Here is a 20,069-nt window from a genome sequence, read left to right on the forward strand (position 1 = left end):
AGCTATTAAATCCAGGAAGCCGTCACTTCAGGCTCTATGTGATGGACCGTTCTGTGAAAGGATGCGAGTGAAGCCTCGTCCTGATGAGCAGTTACAGGAAAACATGTGGATGAGGTCAAATGAAGAACCAACTATTGGCAAATAAACACGATTAGATCTCTCCAATTTCACTATAAATACATGTTAAGATCAAAAAGATACGACAGTTCCTTGTTGCTGTTGGGGTTCCTGACCCCAGAACGTGACTGATGGTAGAAACATCTCACTCGTCTCCATTTTAAAGCAGATTTGCATTTGAGGGAAACAGCGAATTAAATGTTCATGAATTCAATTTTTAATAGACGCTTTCTTTGTTGCTTTTCTGTCATGCATATCCTCTGCGTGACACTGAAAACAAAAGCTCAGCGTGTTTTTTCTAATAGGCAGAAAAGACTGAGGAGTTTTCTGGGTTACACTGTGCCCTCTGTGTTTCTGGGAAAATTATAAGTGGGACTTCTGAACCGTTTATTGCGCTCTGTTAACTTGAAATTCCTGCATTATGCAGTTTCATTAAAAATGTTGTGACTGAAGCAATTGAAGAAGGGTGGGGGTGGGGGAGGTTTTAGAGAGAGTAATTAAGATTCAGAAGAGTTTGCGCTCTTTGTCACTGTAACAAAAGCTCGCTGCAGAGCTTGTAAAGTTAAGCCCGGATGTGCTGGTAAATTAGATTTAAAGTAGAAGGATAATTATAATTAAAATAATTCCTCAGCTAATAACTATCCAGGTGCACTCAGACAACACTGTGGTTATAAACACACTCTCTGCAGGGATGTTACACAACCCGCAAACCACGTTTCCATGGGGGCCATGATGACTCACACAGCCCGATTCAAAGCGGAGAGCACTGAGCTTCATGCCACGGCATATCCCCAGAGATTAGCACACCTGCACTTTGTATTAGGAAGCTTATGGAGCAGACTTTGTATTAATTCCCTCCTGAAATCACCACATTAATCCCTGCGGCAAACACAGAGTGGCATGCAGAGGATGTGGAGGAGAGGAGCGTGGACGACATGAGAAGCGTCACGACTGCCGTGGGTTTTGGGATTCAGAGACAGAAAAGTTAGTTTTTCCACGTGAGTCCTTCTCAATTTGAACACGTGGGCCCCTTGTTTCCTGAAGTTAAAGCTACGGCGGAAGTCGGGTCCAGGAAGCGACTCTGATGTGCTTTCCCGCTGACTAGCTGGAAAGAGAGGCGCCCGCCTTAGGAGGATGTGCTGCAATGCTGCCGAAATTAGCGTCACCCTTAATTAATTTATGCGACCAAAGAAACCTGGAAGCGCAACCTCAAGAGTGACTTCACCAGGCACGAGGAAAGGTGGTTCTATATTCTGGAAGTGCATGAATAAAACATTTAAATCAGAGATGAGTGAGTTCATTTATTCTCCACTTTGGACAGTATTCACATGAACATTTGCACGAGCTGCTACAAGAATATTCTTCTCTTCATAGAGGAAAAGGCAGGTCATGTAAAGGTTATATTCCTCCTTGTGGAACCTTAAAGAGATGGCCACACATCTGTCTAAGTGCTGTTCTCAAAGATGATGTTATACTCTCAATATTGGAAGAGATTTGTACGATGCATGTCGCACCTACCTTAAACACAGCAGACATATACTATGATGGATGGATGTGGCATTAAAGCTTTCCATGGTATCTGCTATTATACAAACAATATTAAGCTAAGAGCCCCAGTTCTTTCCCTTTGGCTGCAGCTAAAACGCTAGAGGTGATTCCCAGCAGCTCTCCTGTGGTCAATTAGAGGAGCCATCAGGATTCGTCTTCATCCCAGTAGGACTCAATAGTTCCTCTTACCTTGCAATAGGAATTCTATCATCCGGCTGCTCTGCATATTGATAGAGCTTCTCAAATACAGGCGGAGTAAAATTAATAGACAGCACGGGGCGGAAATATTCACCGTGCCGCAAAAGGTGATGACTAGCCCGCGTCTCTTTCATCTAAATCCCTCTCCACTCTCCGGCTCAGCCACCTTTTCTTTAACACATGCAGACATAACCTCGAAGGCGTCGTGTCCTTTTGGAAGAAGGAAACAAATAGGATCTGCAGTGTATGTAAACTGCAGCACGTCTCCAGAGAGTAGATAGGTCTGCCATAAAACAATAATAATAATACCAATAATAAAAGTCTGCGGCCTGTCCATTTTTTTTTCTGGCAGCACTCCAGCCAGGAAGTTGGGAAGTTCACTGAAGGGTAATGATAGAGCCTTGGTTGGAGTCTTATCATGGGGAGTTACCTTCGACAGCCGGGTCGACCCTCTCCTCTAATTAAAAGTTGAGCTCCAAAGAATAGGCTTGAACTTCAAGGGAAGAAGGGAAGCAATCCTTGAGAGATTTTCTTTTCAGAGCTGTGACCTGCTCGACAAGAACACGAAGATGTTTTATGGCGCGTTTTACTGGCAACAAATCTTTCACCGGGATCACTATAAATCAGGCTAGAAGAAGAAGAAGAAGAAGGAGGAGGAGGAGGAGGAGGAGGAACCCTTCCAAACAGCCGGCGGGTATTTGACATTACAGCACATTCAGAACTCAACAAATTCTTAATTCTGTGACATGTCTCTGTTCGTTCTTCTGTACTGAAATTCCCCCCATCAGAGCTGAACCGAAGTGTCTCACCGCTTTTCACTCCTGGCTTTGAAACGCATTACACGAAATTTAAAAAAGTCGCCTGCTTGAGGAACGAGACGTCAACCGTTGGTTTTTCTTAAAGCACCAACTCGAGCTGAGCTGTAGGAGTACGAGACTGTGACATGAGTGCTGAGTATTATCAGAGATCCATATTACACCAATTACACACCAACATTATGACCACCTTTCTCATATTGTGTAGGTCTTGTGCCTTGTGCCTCCAAAACTGTTGTTACTTCTCCTACAAGTGGTTTTAATGTGGCTGACAGGTGTACACACATACACATGTCTGCCTCTCCACTGTCACTTCAATCTCAAAGTGTGTGTTTTAATTTCTGACACTGGTAAGGATGCACTGTCTGAGTGATTTTGTTTCCTGCAGCAATTCACCTGAACTGCTGTTAGAGAAGCTAATTTTGGACCTTATGGCCACTGGTTGAAATTCCTGCCACGTCCACGGCTGAGGTGCCTTCAGGAAGCATCTTAACCTCCAAAGAGCAGTGCAGAACAAATCAGCATGCTAGCCACTGGCCTCTGTGTCCGTCACACTCATCCAACCAAAATGAAGGAAAGTTTATTTGAACACAGAATAAAATAAAACAATGACTTAACGCATTTTATGTTGAAAAGGAGTAGGAAGAAGCCAACGCTTATTAAATCCCACCCCTTCTCCCTATGTTAAAACAATATATACTATGATAAATTATACACCCCTTCATGGCCTACGTCACTGTGACATCACGGCGTGAGCTGGAGGCAAAACAGAGGGAAGCTTAAGGTGAAGTGTTACTTTGAACCATGAAAATGTCTTTTTGCTGTATTTTTTGGTGCCAAAACTGAAAAATAAAAAACACGAACTTGAACTTTTATCACATACCAGCCACTGCCAGCTGTAGACAGCTTTGGTTTGACGACTGAAAGATCGGATGAGACAGTGAACAACGCTTTATATCAGGTCAGATTAATAAGTAATGCATGATCAGTTTCAGCCTGGATAACATTACGGATTAGAATAAATCATACCTGATATTAAGTTAATTATTTGGGTGATTCTTGTTACACGTTAATGCTAATGCTAACCGCAAGCTAACACAGTCAGAGTCAACTTTTTAAAATAACACTAAGTCTCGGGGAGTGAGTGTATTAGTGTATTCTTTAAAATATGTGTTTCCCTCATCCATTCTTGCCAAAACAGTTAGTTGAAATATGCTAACCACCGTTTACAAGTTTGAGATGTTTTGCCTCCAGTTAAGCTCCGCCCCATTTTCTCCCTGTACCTTATAAAAACATTCTCTTCATACTTTACTTTGAACTGTTTTAAATGTGGACATTGCTTTAATTCTTCACACTTGCTGTTCCATATTTTTTACTTCTCTGAATGAAATGCAAACTCTTGTCTTATTTGTGGGCATTCTGATGACTTTAAAGTTATTTGATGTCTCTCAGCAACTATTGAATTGATTTGCACGAACTTTTGGTGCAGCGGTCAATAATCCTTTGACTAAATCCCTCCAATCACTGCTGGTCCGCTGACCAGACTGGCACCGAAATTTGCACAGATCCATAGCAGACAATGAGGTTTGCTCATTTTTTTCATCCTCTGACTATTTGCGTGGCGCTATCATTAGACGAAAACTTAAACCTCTCTCTGAATAACCTGACATTTTCAACTGTCAAGTCTATTTTGTGCCGATTCTAAAATTATTTAGCATGCGAACATCACGTCAACTAAAAATAGGGAACTAGGGACAGAAATTATATTCTGTGCGTCGGCCTGTCGCGGTCGGTGCCGCTGTCGAGCTTGTTGTAGCATTTATCTAAAGGGCAGGGCTGTGTCTGAGTACAGATTCACAGCTGCTGCGAGTGTCTTCCTGCTGAGCGCAATGATGAGAGCAGAGACATTCACAAACACTGTATATGTATTGTCAGGAGCTCAGCTGTTGTGCATCAATAACAGGTTTATGGAATTACCACAGGAACGTACACAAGGTATGAACAATAAAATAAACCTGACTCCTTTAATGGTTTTGGGGACATTAGTTTATTTTCATTCTGCCTCTTTTGTGTTGACTTGTGCTCTATCTTCCCAAGCTCCTCAAGAGTGATCAAGATCTCATTGTGATCATTAGTGTTATTATTGTATTACTGTTGTCCAAACAGTTTCATATTAATTGCTTTGACATAGCAGCTGATGCCCCTTTTGGGCATGTCCCACATTTTTTTGCTTTTTTTACGTTTTGCTGTGAGGTTTTCCATCTTCCAGTGCAGCGCTCAGAATGCATCGTCCTTTCTGAGCGATACGACAACCGCCAAAGCCGATGCAGTGCTGACTTAAGGTGTAATAAAAGCCGTTTGGACACATGCGACGACCCTATTTGTGCTGAAGTGGTTTGTGTCCAGTTTGCTGCATTTATCTGTAATAGCTGCTGAGAGGTAATGGAACGGTGTCTCAGCGTGTCATACTGCCATGTGTATTTATAGACGATCAAATAAATGGGGCAAAGGCCTGTGAAAACACAATAAGGATATAAATCGACTGGTTCTCAGTTGGAGATAAAAGAGTGGCAGTAAAATCAGTTGAAAGAAAAAGAGAAAGAATGTGCCAAGGTGATAAATATGTATATACATATACAGTATGAAGGAGTGGCTGTGGGTAGGATACTGAGATAAGCCTGAGATAAACCACAAACATCTAATGATGATGATGCATTCCCGCCAAACGTAAGAATACATCATCGGCTAACACCACCAGTGAATCCCACCACAGCCCTTGGGATGCAGGAGTTGGATTTGAGCACGGGAAGTCTACAGTGAATCATAAACACTTATTGACAGCCCTCTGGTTGGTTAAACCCCTCTTGGAGCCTGGAATTGATTGTAGGTCTTGTGCTGATGCAAATAGCGTTTGCGGCTATGAATGTTTGATAAATGTTGAGTCTGTGCTGAATGCAAGGTGAAGAGTTCAGAGGTTTAATTTGCAGCCGCCTGTCGGGCCCCTGCTGCTTCGGCCGTCGCTGCCAAAAGGTTTGTCTGTCTGAGCCCATCGATTGGCATCAACATACTAATGTGTTTATTGACGCGCCAAAGCAGGAATAAAGATTGTATAACTAGGTGATAAAATAGAAGTCAGCAATTAATTCTCACCTTTTCTTTTTATTACCAACAAAAAAAAGTGCCCCTTCCCCTTTTCTTCCTAAACTGCAAACAGCCATGTTTCAAGCTAAGACGTGATCATATATTTGGTTTTTATGCATTTCCTTCAGCGTATAATGCATATCACCATGTCCATGCGGTGCCTTTATGCTGGCAGTGCTTCAAAGCCGAAGCTATTTGATCAAGGAGATGGCCTTTTTAATATTCAAACAGAGTGTCTGGCACTTTGATGAATTGAGGGTAGCCCTCCTAAATCCTTTTTGCCATCCTGTTCCCCACATGAAGATAAATGCCCGTGTTCATGACACTGTTAAGAGTTAAACAGGATAAGACAACTCCGATTCACCCAGGGGTTTGTTTTTTCAGCCCTCTGGCCGAAGAAAAGCGTAGGATGGTTAAGTGCCCTGTCAAGCAGGACTGTTTTATCCTGAGCAGTGAAACGGTCCCTTAACAAACTTCCCAATCTGTCAGTTGTAACTTTTATCTAATCTGTTATTGGGGAGGATGGTAGCGAGATTTTTCAGCTTCCAAGTGCAATCAGGCAGCCTCAACGTGTTTTAAAGAGTGAAGGCATGCAAATTACAAGGTTATATTCCCTCGCACTATTCTTTTTAGCGCCCACTGGAGCTCCATTATTTGACATTTCTTTTCCTTCATTGGTACAATCGATTAGACGTGAAGGAGAGCAGCAGACGACTTTAGCACGATCCCTAATCATCACGCCCTTTATTGGTGGGAAACCTGCACATGTGCAACCCACAGTGTGCTTTCCCTTCCCTTCCTTTGAAGCTCATCTGAGGATGCCATGGAAATCAATTAGAGACACATCAGCACTGTCTGAGCCACCGGAGGGAGCCAGTCGGAGCAAATTAGTATGCCCTCCCCTCTGTTCCACACTTTCTTTCTCATGCTAAGAGGGGAAATTACAAGCCAATCTATCAATTGATCCATGGGTGAATTGTGCTGTTAACACAAGGACAGACTATCATTATCTCTTTATCTACTTTAGCCATATTCAGTGAAAGAAAAGTGCCATAGTAAGGAGACAGAATGAAACACTGAGCTGCACAGGGACAGTTTTCTTTTTACTGGAAGTAACTGGACGTGTATTGGTGCAAAGGAAGGAGTCGTTTTTTGCCGTGGGATAAAACCTCTGAGGGGATAAGTGACAGATGAGACGAACGAGATGAATGATATGGACACAAAAAGTCAGAGACCGTTTCTGCTTGCATCACATTTGTGCGCAGTTATCTGGAAGAGGATTTACAGTATGATGAAATCCAAATACATGTGCAGTGTGTGCAAAATACTGGAACCCACTGAGCCCTGAAGAGAAAACAATCTTGTTCAATTTACGTCCAGCCGTGTTGTGCTTAAGCTACGCTAAGATGGGCAGATGTTGCTCATCCCAGGAGCTTATGGCCACATTATAATTATATGATACAGTCATACCATTCACAAGAAAAGCAGTGAGAGGTGGTCGGGGTGGATGCTGGACGAACAAGATGATTTTTAGAACTTATCCCTGTGCAGCTGCAATGAAAAATCATAGTTGTCGGGTAAATATTGACTATGTTGGTGAGCTAGTTTTTAAAGCCTTCAGTCATTGACATCTGTTCCTACTGTTGAGGAGAGTATTTGCAGAGAAACGTAGCAGATCACGCTGGTCACATTGGTGCTTTGAGGTAATGCTAGCATGCAGAGTTTCTTGCATGTTTATCATCTTTTCATATTTAGCAGTAACACAAAGTACAACACATTGTGTCAAGAGCTTGGAGACGTCATCGGGGGGAGGGGGAGGTTCGAATGGGCAGTGACGGTTGGTGAAATTTGGTGGGTGGGCTAACAAATGCATCAAATGTTACATCAGTTACAGGTACACTATACGTTTGAAGTGCTCTACATCCATGGTTCTCAACTGGTCAAGATCCAAATGTAAGAAAATGTTTAACTTCTCAAATTAATTTATTAAAGGCAATAATTGAATTAACACACAGTTGATGTTTTCATGCAAAATACATGAAATAAAAAAAATGTGCAACTACTGAGAAATATAAAGAAAATCCTCAAATTATGCTGAAAATACTCACTGAATGTATGACAACAAACAGTGTCCCGTGCAATTGAAGGAAGTGCCACTGACGACTGAAATGCAGCGCATATTTCCGATGTGACTCATGCTGCACGTCATGCTTTCTAGTTTTGTCCAACAAATGTTTCAAATTCACAATTCCTTGTTGAGTCCATGTCGTATATCATCCAAAAAGCAGGCATGGAAAACAGAAAAAAAAGAAAATGAAAGAAGCCCATTTATACCAGTCGTCCCTGGGAATAGGCGTTGACTGTAAATATAAAATGGCGACAAGGGAAACTAATGCATGTGATTGGTTGACCCGGCAGTGCATCAGAGGAGAAAAGACTGCAGCCTGTACGACTAAACGTGTCACAAATATTATCCACCACAGAGGGATCAGACATCTGTGAGCGGCATCGTATCACAGACTTCCATTGAGAATGTATTGTTGTTTATACATTCAGTGCTTGTAGCTTTTTGTTTTGTTAACGCACCATTAGGCTAGACCTAAAGTTGTACACGTTCTTGCATAACTTGATTTAGAAACATAGAAAAAAATTGTGACTCAAATGATGAGACTCTTAAATGTTTTCATTTAGTTAATGATAAAATGCTTATATCTTGGAATTTTTAATGTTTCTCTCAGTGTAAGCTTGACACAACTCACAACTCACTGGAATATAACAAGATGTACAGAACATACCGTTTTCTGCAAGTTTGAGCATGTCGAAACTATAAAGACTCAAGAAATCTGCTAATCTCTTATACAGTTTGCTCCCAGGTTCCTCTGAAGTACCTTTGATAAGTGCTTTTCGTGGCTAGTTTGAAATCATGTTATTATTGCTCTTACGCGAGAAGGAGTCAATGTGACAGCGACGAGGAAGAAAGCGAACGTACAGTTCATTATCATGCTGGCTGAGGTTTGACTGAGACTGTCAGCTGGTCCAGTGGAAATTAATGACCGAGTCTGAGCTAACTCTGCTGGAACTGCTTGCAGTCTCAGTAATGTGATGAAACTAAGAGAAAACGGACAGAGGACATGTAGTATTTCTGAAAATATTCACTTTTTTCACACATTCTTCTACTCTATAATAACTTTAAATGAACACATAAAACATTGATATTTTTAATAATTAATATTAATTATAATAATAAATCTAATATATTCAGTGACTCACCTCTCTTCCAAAAGTATTCAGAGTCTTTGTTCAGTGACCAGTCTCCCTGTCCACTCAGAAGCACTCAGCGTGATGCTGCCACCGCCATGTTTCACCTTAGTAACGGTAGAGAAATTATCTATTTTAATGATTTACAACATCTCTTCTTTATTTTATAAAATAAGCATAGAGACTATTAAGCCCAGCCAAGGAGGTGGTAATGTCAATTTAGTAGAAAAAAAAAGAAAGAGAGAGAGAGAGAAAAGCATTTTGGATGTTCTCTTTTAAAAGCATATTTCCAGGGGGAATGAGTCACGACTTTTTCTAGATGGTTTTATAGTGTTTTAGACTTTTATCTCTCCCTGTATTTATATCACATAGTTTATGTCTTTTTATACACATTTATTAGATTCTTTACAATTTTAAACTCTTTTGCATACTTGTACTTTAGCATTGTGTATTTTTTATTGTGTTTATATATCTTATCTTTACCATTCATGTCTTGTGACTTTCTGGTTTAATAATACGCCAGAAAACACGTCATCGTACCCAACCCACACTGTATACTGTATTTATATGGAGGTATGTACCAATTTCTTGGTTAGTGACATTAATTCTCCACCCAAGAGTTCTCAGATCAGGAGATCAAACTTAAAGTGGGTTTCCTTCCTTGTCCTTTGTCCTCTCCCTCTATATTTGATTACTGAATCCAGCCAGTGGAAGCTCCTCCGGAGGCCAGACTGAAGGAGTGATGGTCGTCTCTTCCATCTCTGTGGAGGACTTCAGTGGTACCAGGAACATTTTCCTCAATTACTTAGTCCGGGCTACGACGAGTCCTGGTGGTACAATACTTCTTCCAGGGCCGCTGTGCTTGGGGGACACTTTGAATTGTTTTATACCCTCACCCTGACCGATGCCCTGCCACGGTTTAATTGTGTGGCTCCACAAAGAGTTCCTCAGACTTCGGGCCTTGGTTTCTGTCCTGACGTTCAGTGTGAACTGTGTGACTTTATAAATGTTGTCCAATCGAGTTAGTTCGCCACAAGTGGACTTGAAATGAGTTCCTCGACACATCTCATGTATTATTAATGCAAACAGGATGCACTTGATCAAAGTGTAACAGCCACGGGTCTGAATACTTTTCCAAATGAGATCGTTCAATCTTTTGATTTTATAGCAAAACAAAATCAGCAAAACTTCCTCATAACATATTCACTTCTGATTGCAGACTAACGAGAAAATGTCAATTTTATTCACGCAAAAATCGAAAGGATGCGAATATATTCTGAATGAACTGTGCTCCATTAAATCAGAAGAAAAGATTTACAATATGAAAAAGAAGAAAGAAAAAAAAAAACAGTGTACAACAAAGCCAATGTTTTGCAAATTGAGTTTGCGAGCCTTTAAAGTATTGTGTTTGAGCATGCAGGCTGTTGTTTGAAAGGTCACTGATTCTAATGACATTTCTGAGAGGGTTTGTAATGGGGCCAACTCATGCATGGCGAGCACGCTACAAAAACACAGCGGCACACAGAGTGGAACATGTCTACTAATTGGTGCCGCCCCAGTTTCCATCTGTATTGTGTTTGTGTGTGTGTTTCTCTGGTGCCTCACCCACTTTATTCTTGTCTCACACCTCATTTCCTAAACATGTGACTCAGAATGTAAAAGAGACACTTACTGACACATCATCTGGTCTGAACAGTGTTTTACTGCAGTTAATTACCGTCTCTGATTGTCTCTGCACTGGCGCCAAATTTGGTGAGATTGAAGTTTGTGGTTTTAATTGATTTAATTTTCAGTCATGAATCCTCAGATTGGTTTCATTATAACCAGGTCATAGGTTTGGGGAGAATATTGACCACGTGTTACTGCTGTACACTTCACACCAGACAGAAACACTTTATCAATCAATCTGTATTTAAATATGGCATTTATCCAGCTCTGTAATTAAAAGTAACTTTTCAGTAAACTCGGTGGGTACGACCACAGCTTGTCGAGCCATGTTGAGACACTGGAAGGCATCCGAAATTCCACAGAACAGCATCTTATGAATGTATGTTTAGTAGATTAAGTGATGACGGGGGGAAGGGGGTGACTCATTGGGACAGGTTTGGGGATTACATAAAGGTAGATGATGACCCCCACTAGGATTTTTTTTTTCTTGTTTGTTTTTTGCATCTGCTGCCTTATCTTGTGCATGTTCGTAAGGGTTAGGGTTAGTTAACTGCATATCATCTGTTCCTAAACTTGCTAAGCTTGCCATGTATCAAACCTTTGAAAAGCACAATAAAAACTTTAAAAATAAATTATTTGCGACTATATTACCTCTAAAGTCTATGTACACATGCTGCAGTTTCAGCTTCTGCACTTCTGATTAAATTGCATTAATCTAATCATGATCTAATCATACATGTAAATATGCCGACATTTATATTCATCATATTCACCTTCTTATCAAGTTCACATTTTAACCTGAGGACAGCTGTGAATACAATTTAAAATCATCCGGAGGATCCCCAGGTGTTTTCCAGATCATTTATTCACTTATTTACTTCACTTTCTTTTGTCTGTAAAAACGTAAATATGTAAATATGCATGGTGACGAAGTGTTGGTGCACACATTTTAAATCATGAATTGAAATCAACTGATCGTTAATTACTGAGAAAGGAGAAGGGGTGGGATTAAATAAGCACACGTTTCTTCCTGCTCCCTTAAGGATATATATATAGATATATATATATATATATATATATATATATATATATAGATATATATATATATATGTCTTCAGTCATGCTTTGGCTCAGTCTGGTTATAATTGCTGCCAGTGCAGGAAAATGCGACAGGAAGGAGACTTAATGTGACACATTTGATAATGTATTTATTGCTCATTATCCCTTTAAATAAACCAAGCTGTGGCAGCACACAGTCACTAGTCGCGAGCGGGGCTGCAGCTGCTCTGCTCTGCTCTGCTCTGCCTGGCGGTGTTGGCTGGAGCTGTGGTTGAATATCGCTCCGTTTTGTGCTTGAATCTATGAATCGATGACGCTGTGAATATAGCTGCGGTATCCGTACTGGAGGCTTAGATACGGTAAACTGCACATAATCCCTTCATTTTGTGAAGGTTGCATCCATCATAATGTGTCATGGACGTTATTGTAATAAGTGAAGAAGAGCCGTGGCTGTACCGTCACAGCTTCGCCGCCCCGTAATTCACGCGGCCCCTCGATTAGCCTGGAGAGGCCTCGACAGCCAGTTCAAGCCTCACACCACCACAGAGCAGAGTTAGTTAACCTAACTCTTATCTGTTCTGCAATGAAAAAGACTTGCTGCTGAGCAACCACAGCGCTGTGATCACACCCGACGGCGGTCTGCTGCTTAATACACACCCTGGAGGGTACAGAAGAGCTTGAACAGACTAAAGGATGTAGAGAAATAATATTCTAAAATTCCTCCTGGTATGACCTTTCATAGGAAGTGTCACAATGGGGACCATGAAGATAGCGGGATTTATCTAAATTCTCTACTTAGTAGACAAATTAAATGACGGCTAAGTGGGCATCTTTATGTAAAGGAAAGTGATTTATGCACCTGACGCTGCAAGTTTTCACAATTACAAAATCATCCTTGCGAAATCAATAAAAACATGAATAAAGATGACCGGACCCTGATGAGCCAGCAATGATCATCGAGAGAACCTCCCACTAGGCCTACATCCACAGATGCTAATGGGTTTTCCGATAAATAACAACTGGTTATGACCCATGACATTCGATTTCATGACTTGACACTCGTGATGGACTTTTGACAAGACTGCGTCAGACACACAACACTTAAGGACGCGGAGCCCTGTGCATGAATGAACACATCATTATTATCCCATGAGCGACCGAGCAACGCTCTCATTGCCACCTAACTGCTCTCTCACCTCATTTGCATTCCAGGAGCAGGATTTTCCTATTAAGGAGAAGTTAATAACTTGCTAATACTCCGAAATTTCAAGCTCAGCAAAAGGCCGCTCGGCCCTTTAAATGCACCAACATGACTTGAATGAAGCCAGCGAGCACTCGTCCGGTTTCTGACCCTTTTCTTCATTCCTCTATAATCTGCAAAGTTTGATTAACTGTAATTAATACTTGATTCTTGCTGCCAAGTGAAGGGGACCGAGTAATTTCTTTCACTTTAAGACCAGGGCAGGGGTAAAATGAACTCTGTATTTCCTTCCTAAATGAAGCTATTCCCTTTTTACAAGCCACCGGCGGTGGGGACATGTGAAGCGATTGAAAGACCTCCCATTCATTCCCCAAGGTTGGCCTATAAAGTGCTGCGGTTGAACATCCAGAGCATTACACACCATCCCAGCGGGCTTTTCATGTGCGACTACTACTCTCCGTCCACGGTGACACGGGTAGACGTAGAAAGAGACTGTGACCTTTTATGTGGACAGACATGGCCTAACTGCCTCTGATCGATGGAAAAAAAAAAAAAACACACACACTCACACACAGAGCGATGGCGACCGCTGCACTTCTTGCTCAGGGGAACACACACATCTTTACCACCCACTAAACCTGTCAGTCACAGCCCGCTTTCCTCCAGTAATGGCGCTGTGACTGAAAGGCCACACGCCACAGGAGAACATGGGTCTCTTTAGATACAGTATGTGATGTCTAAATTAGGATCGCGGCTCGAACTAAAATTACAGCACAGCGAAACAATGCTGGATTTTATCTGATATTGTAGAAAACGATGTTGATGGAGGCATCTTCTATTACAGCTGCAGCGTCTGTTCCCAAGACTAAATAGCTACTAATTTATTACATTCTGGCCAAATATATACTAAATGCCAGTGTGCATAGTGAAAGTTTAAATTGACTTCCTGCCTTTGGTGTTTGCGAGAACAATTATTTCCCCTGCGAAGAATAACCCGAGGATCACACGGAGGGAAGGAGTGAGAGGGAAATGATTCAAAGGACACTGTGTATTGTTATTAGACTCATAAATTTCAATTTACACACTCATTTGGAGAAACCAGCGTGCTGGTTTATTGTAAGTGCAAGTTTAAATGGAAAAGGAAGAAAAGGAAAAGAGGAAATTAGTTGTAGAAAAATGCAGGAATCTTGACCGAGTACTGCTTCTGTCTCCTACCATTTATAAAGCTATCGAGGTGATGCCTGGCTTACGGTGGCCCTGAAGGTCAAAACACAACATTTCAAAAACCGCAACATCAATACAGAAAACATTTCTGAAAATCATAGAAAACACAACAACAGTCACAGTGTTTTGTGAAATGTTGCGTTTTCTGAAACTTCAGAAAACACAATGACAACATTTCCAAAAACGCAAAACACAATGACATTTTACAAAACAACATTTCAGAAAGCACAACGACATTTCAGAAAATACGACATTACAGAAAACAACATTTCACAAAGCACAACAACAACATCACAGAAAACATTTCAGAAAACATGTCATTTCAGAAAACACGACAGTGTTGTCCCTACCCTGAAATGTCATTGTTTTCTGAAATGACCCGTTTTCTGAAATGTTGTGTTTTCTGAAAACATAAAACACAACTACATTTTAGAAAACATGACATTTCAGAAAACACAAGGACATTTCCAGAAACAGAAAACACAACATTTGTGAAAGCACAACATTACGGAAAACACAACAAGTGTTGTCCCTACCCTGAAATGACGTTGTGTTTTGACCTTCAGGGCCACCGTACCGACTGGTGACCTACTCATGTACATGCACATGAACTATATTGCATTAAAGTATAAAGCTGAAACTAAAATGCATGCGACTGTTGCTTTTAAACCGTTGAATTTGTTGCATTTATATGCAACAGTAGTAAGTGCATGTATTTTTATGTCTTACTGAGTGAATAAAATGCAAAATCAGACTAGAATATCTACATTTACTTAGAAAAAAAAGTCAACTTGTCTAAAAAAATGCCGAGGAGAGATTTTTCTACCACTCGTGTGGGAACAATATTGTTTTTAACATCTTTACCTCTCAGTCTGTCATGTTTCACGCCTCACTGACTCTGCTAAATTTAACCCAAACAGTATGCAGTGTTTTCATTATCCGAGGCATGTACTGAAAAAAAAACAAAATAAAATTGCCAAAAAGTTCCACCAACCCGTATTTCAATCTGACAGTCGTCTAACAGGTGAACACAACGATCAAACAAATGATTAATATCAACCAGAACCATACATGTCAGTTGATGCATGCAGGAAAATTTGGTAGTTTGAAAATAAACCTTCAAACACAATTACACAAACACAATTTAAATTACTTTAAAATCTCACCATTCCATGTTGAAAGATTGTTGAAAGTTAATGGAAACTGTAAAACCACACTGTTGGTGAAAACTGGAAAGTAGAAAACAAAAACTTTTTTTTAATTATTTAAGGTTTAATTTTTAATTTAATTAAATTTTAATTTTTAATTTTGTGAGTCATCACATATGATACTCATTGATTTTTTTTTTTTTTTTAACCGTTTTTGATACCTTGCACAAGAAAAATGTGTCCGTGTGTCGCACGCTGATTGTTACACATTAGCCTTCCCTCATTTGTGCTCTAATGTATTTTGCCTGAAAGGTGGAAGGGTTAAATTGTTATAAATTGCCTGAGTGAAAACTGCAGCACTTGTACTTGACGCAAACAGAAAACGGAGCAGTGTGGGCTGTGGTGACATTAAAAATGTACATTGTGGTGAAATGAATCATCAAAATGTGACATTTGAAGAGGTTTATAATTTCATTAGCAAAGTCACAGTCAGAGGTATTGGACTAAACTGCTTTTTTTTTTTTTTGCCCCTCCATCCCCACAGATCAGACTGCGGCGAGGAGCTCTGTACATGTTTGCAGGGAAGGATACAACAATAGTGTAACTGTTGGCTGAGTGCTCTCCTGTCCTGTGGGTGCCTCATTAGTGGTGTGAGTCATTGTCTGCGAAGGAATCGAGTGAATGCAAATGAGACGTGATGGAAGGCATCTCCCCGGGTGCCACAAAGCGGAGCACACCTCCAGTGACGACTGTACCATAAATCATCCTTGTGTCAATGCCTCAGCGTTCATCATCAGAAGTCCCATTAGACGCCCGGACCTTTCAGCCCAAGTCATAAACCCCGGATTAGCGAGGGAACACGGACGAGCGTAAAAGCAGCGGCGTGTGCACACAGTGACTCACAGAGACGTCAGGAAGTGAAGACAGCAGAAGGAAAAGACTTTATGGTGGATTTTTTTTTGTAGTAGTGTTTTAAAGTACCCTCAAGGAGCTCAGACCTACTCAGCAATGCGACTGCTTTAACAGAGGTTTATCAAAATTGGATCCAACCTCCTTCCCGTCCAAAAATCCAAAGAGATCATGTTTGATTAGGTGTGTGAAATCGTTATTGATTTTTGTTTGTTAGAGCACAAATCCATTTGGACGTGTGCGACGACTGTACATGCAGCTGCGCTCTGGGACTGCACAAATAAAATATGTGTACCGGAGCAAATCTATGTTCATTTGAATTTCTAATTATGTTTTTATTTTCCATTGGGCACACGGCCCAAGCTACATTATCAGTCATTCATTTTTTTTTTGTTTTTTATTATTATTGTAGGGTATTGTTCTAGGAGTGCAGCCGGTAGGAAGAGGTGAGCGTGTGACAGGGCTCCCTGCAGACCAGAGGTCTCCAGGTTCACAGTCAACACATTAATCCAAGCGTTGGACGAATAAATCGATGAGGGGGCGATGCCAAATTGTCACCTAGACAGAACTGCCTTCAATTATCATCATTAGCGAGGGCTGGGTAAGCTGATAAACAGATAACTTTCCATGCCATGTGTGGTCTACGGTGATAGGGAGAAACAGAAGATGAATAAAATGTGGCAAGGAAGGGTGAACAAATCGGAGGAAATGTGCGGATATCAAGGATATTTTACTACAAACCTCTCAGTGCTCGCCGTTTTATTGGCGTCATTCACTGTAATTCATGCCTATTCAGTGCAAATGAAAAGTTCAGCTCTGACCTTGATTGTTCCGTTGCAAGGTTTCCTGCCAGTCCCCCCATTGTATTATGCAGGATATAATAAGCGTTGCCCCATGAGCACAACTCTAGAATTTGATATTATTTGATAGTTTCTTTAATAAAACCTGATCTTGTTTGTCACACCCAGGATAATCTATGATGGTATTATCCCCGGATGCTGAGATCCTGTCTGTTTACCTTCACCTACAGTGGTCTGTGCACTGCACTGTTTCCATGGTAATATTCTTCAATGTTCTTTGGGCTTGATAGCAGGAACATTTGTGATTGCAATATAAGGATGAAATACCTGATCATGAATAAATCTCATGCAATAATCTTTTTTTAATCTGGAACTTTTTTGAATTTACAAATGCACTTTTCATACTCTGCCAGAGCCTCTTCCACAAACAAAGAAAAAATATATATATTCTGTTGACATAAGAAATAGCAGCGGTGGAGAGTAGTAGTTTTACATGGTCCTGGTATATGGTGACACAAAAATGAAAGGCACTGAGATGAGGGAAGGCTTTCCTGCTGCTCATCTTCTCCGCAACGTTCGTTTTAGTTTTTCCTCTGCATTTCTGACCGCCCACACACTGGCCCCCACCAGGCACAGTTTATTTTGCAGAGCTGTGTAACCACAAGAGTTTTCTCTTGTCCCTGGCGTTACCTTAACTTTTCTTCTCATGGTCGATCTGAGGCATCTCAGAGAGCAGTGACGTTCGATAAAACCGATTTCCTTTTTGAGCAGATACCGAGTAAAACATAGGCTGGTATCAGCGATACTGATACTTTGTGTAAATACACTCTTCAATGTTTTTCAAGCTGAGGACCCTCAAACTGATGGAGAAAAAATAAATAGGGACCTCTTACCTACTATACACTCACTTGCCACTTTATTTAGGTACACCTGTTCAATTGCTTGTTAACACAAATAGCTAATCAGCCAATCACATGGCTGCAATTCAATGCATTTAGTCATGTAGAAGTGATCAAGACAACTTGCTGAAGTTCAAATCGAGCATCAGAATGAGGAAGAAAGGGGATTTAAGTGACTTTGAACGTGATATGGTTGTTGGTGCCAGACGGGCTGGTCTGAGTATTTCAGAAACTGCTGATCTACTGGGATTTTCACACACACAACCATCTCTAGGGTTTACAGAGAATGGTCTGAAAAAGAGAAAATATCCAGTGAGCGGCGGTTGTGTGGATGAAAATGCCTTGTTGATGTGAGAGGTCAGAGGAGAATGGGCAGACTGGTTGGAGATGATAGAAAGGCAACAGTAACTCAAATAACCACTTGTTACAACCAAAGAATGTAGAATACCATCTCTGAACGCACAACATGTCAGACCTCTAAGAAGATGGGCTACAGCAGCAGAAGACCACATTGGATGTCACTCCTGTCAGCTAAGAACAGGAAACTGAGACTACAGTTCACACAGACTCACTAAAATTAGACAATAGAAGACTGGAAAAACATTGCCTGGTCTGACGAGTCTCGATTTCAGCTGCAACATTCAGATGACAGGGTCAGAATTTGTTGTAAACAACATGAAAGCATGGATCCATCCTGCCTTGTACCAACAGTTCAGGCTGCTGGTGGTGGTGTAATGATGTGGTGGATATTTTCTTGCCACACTTTGGGCTCCCTGGTACAAACTGAGGATGGTTTAAATGCCACAGCCTACCTGAGTATTGTTGCTGACCATGTCCATCCCTTTATGACTACAGTGGACCATCTTCTGACGGCTACTTCCAGCAGGATAATGCACCATGTCACAAAGCTCATATCATCTCAAACTGGTTTTCTGAACATGACAATAAGTTCACTGTACTCCAGTGGCCTCCACAGTCGCCAGATCTCAATCCAATAGATAGAGGAACCGTTGGGATGTGATGGAACGGGAGATTGGTATCATTGGTGTGCAGCCGACAAATCTTCAGCAACTGTGTGATGGTGTCATGTCAATATGGACCGAAATCTCTGAGGAATGTTTCCAACACCTTGTTGAACGAATGCCACAAAGAATTAAGGCAGTTTTGAAGGCAAAAGAATGTGCAACCTTTTACTAGCAACATGTACAGCCTGGACAGGTCACCAGTCTGTTGCAGAGCTAACACAGAGACAAACAACCATTCACACTCACGTCTGTACTCGATATAGAATCACCAATTAACCTAACAAGCATGTCTTTGGAGGTGGGAGGAAACCAGATTATGCCGAGAAAACCCCCACACAGACAGGGAGAACGTGCAAACTCCACCCAGAAAGGCCCCAGTGGTTGGATTCATATTAATGTGTATTTAGAGAAATTAAAATTTGTTGGGGGGGGGGGGGGGGGGGGCAGCAACAGAAAAAGTCACAAAATATGAAAATAAGACGATTAAGAATAAATTACAATTCCTACATTACCTCTAATGACTGAAGTATCAAAAGTATCGATATTTTGATTAGAAAATCGATATTAGAGCATAATGACCTGGTATCGGAAGTATCAATATTTCTGCATTGATCTGCACATCAGTATCAGAGAGGGAATAGTCTCCTATGGAGTGCAAAGACTTCTGCTCCCGCTGCGTTATCCGTCGTTACACTTCGTGAGCACAGTGTGAAATTATTCAGAAATACGAAAGTCTACACAACACGCATCAACACTGAGAACGCCCAAACAGCCTGTGGAAAAAGTCCTACTCGGAAAGGACACTGAAACGTCCTTCGCTTGAATTCGGCAATAACAAAACTTCACTCTTGACGGTTGTGAAAGACAAAGACCTTACAACGGCATTGGAAATTTAAATGTGCGGATCAAACGTCTTCCATGAGAGAAAATAGTTTTGAATCTTTGCTAATGAAGGCTGGAGCGATTACTCTCAAAAATTCCTTTTAGAATAAGAAGGATGGCGCGAAACATTTCGACTTGAACATCGCGTCTGTTATTCATGAGCCGAGGCCCCCGTGC

The sequence above is a fragment of the Mugil cephalus genome, chromosome 13, assembly GCF_022458985.1.
Source record: "Mugil cephalus isolate CIBA_MC_2020 chromosome 13, CIBA_Mcephalus_1.1, whole genome shotgun sequence".
In the NCBI taxonomy this organism is placed as follows: domain Eukaryota; kingdom Metazoa; phylum Chordata; class Actinopteri; order Mugiliformes; family Mugilidae; genus Mugil; species Mugil cephalus.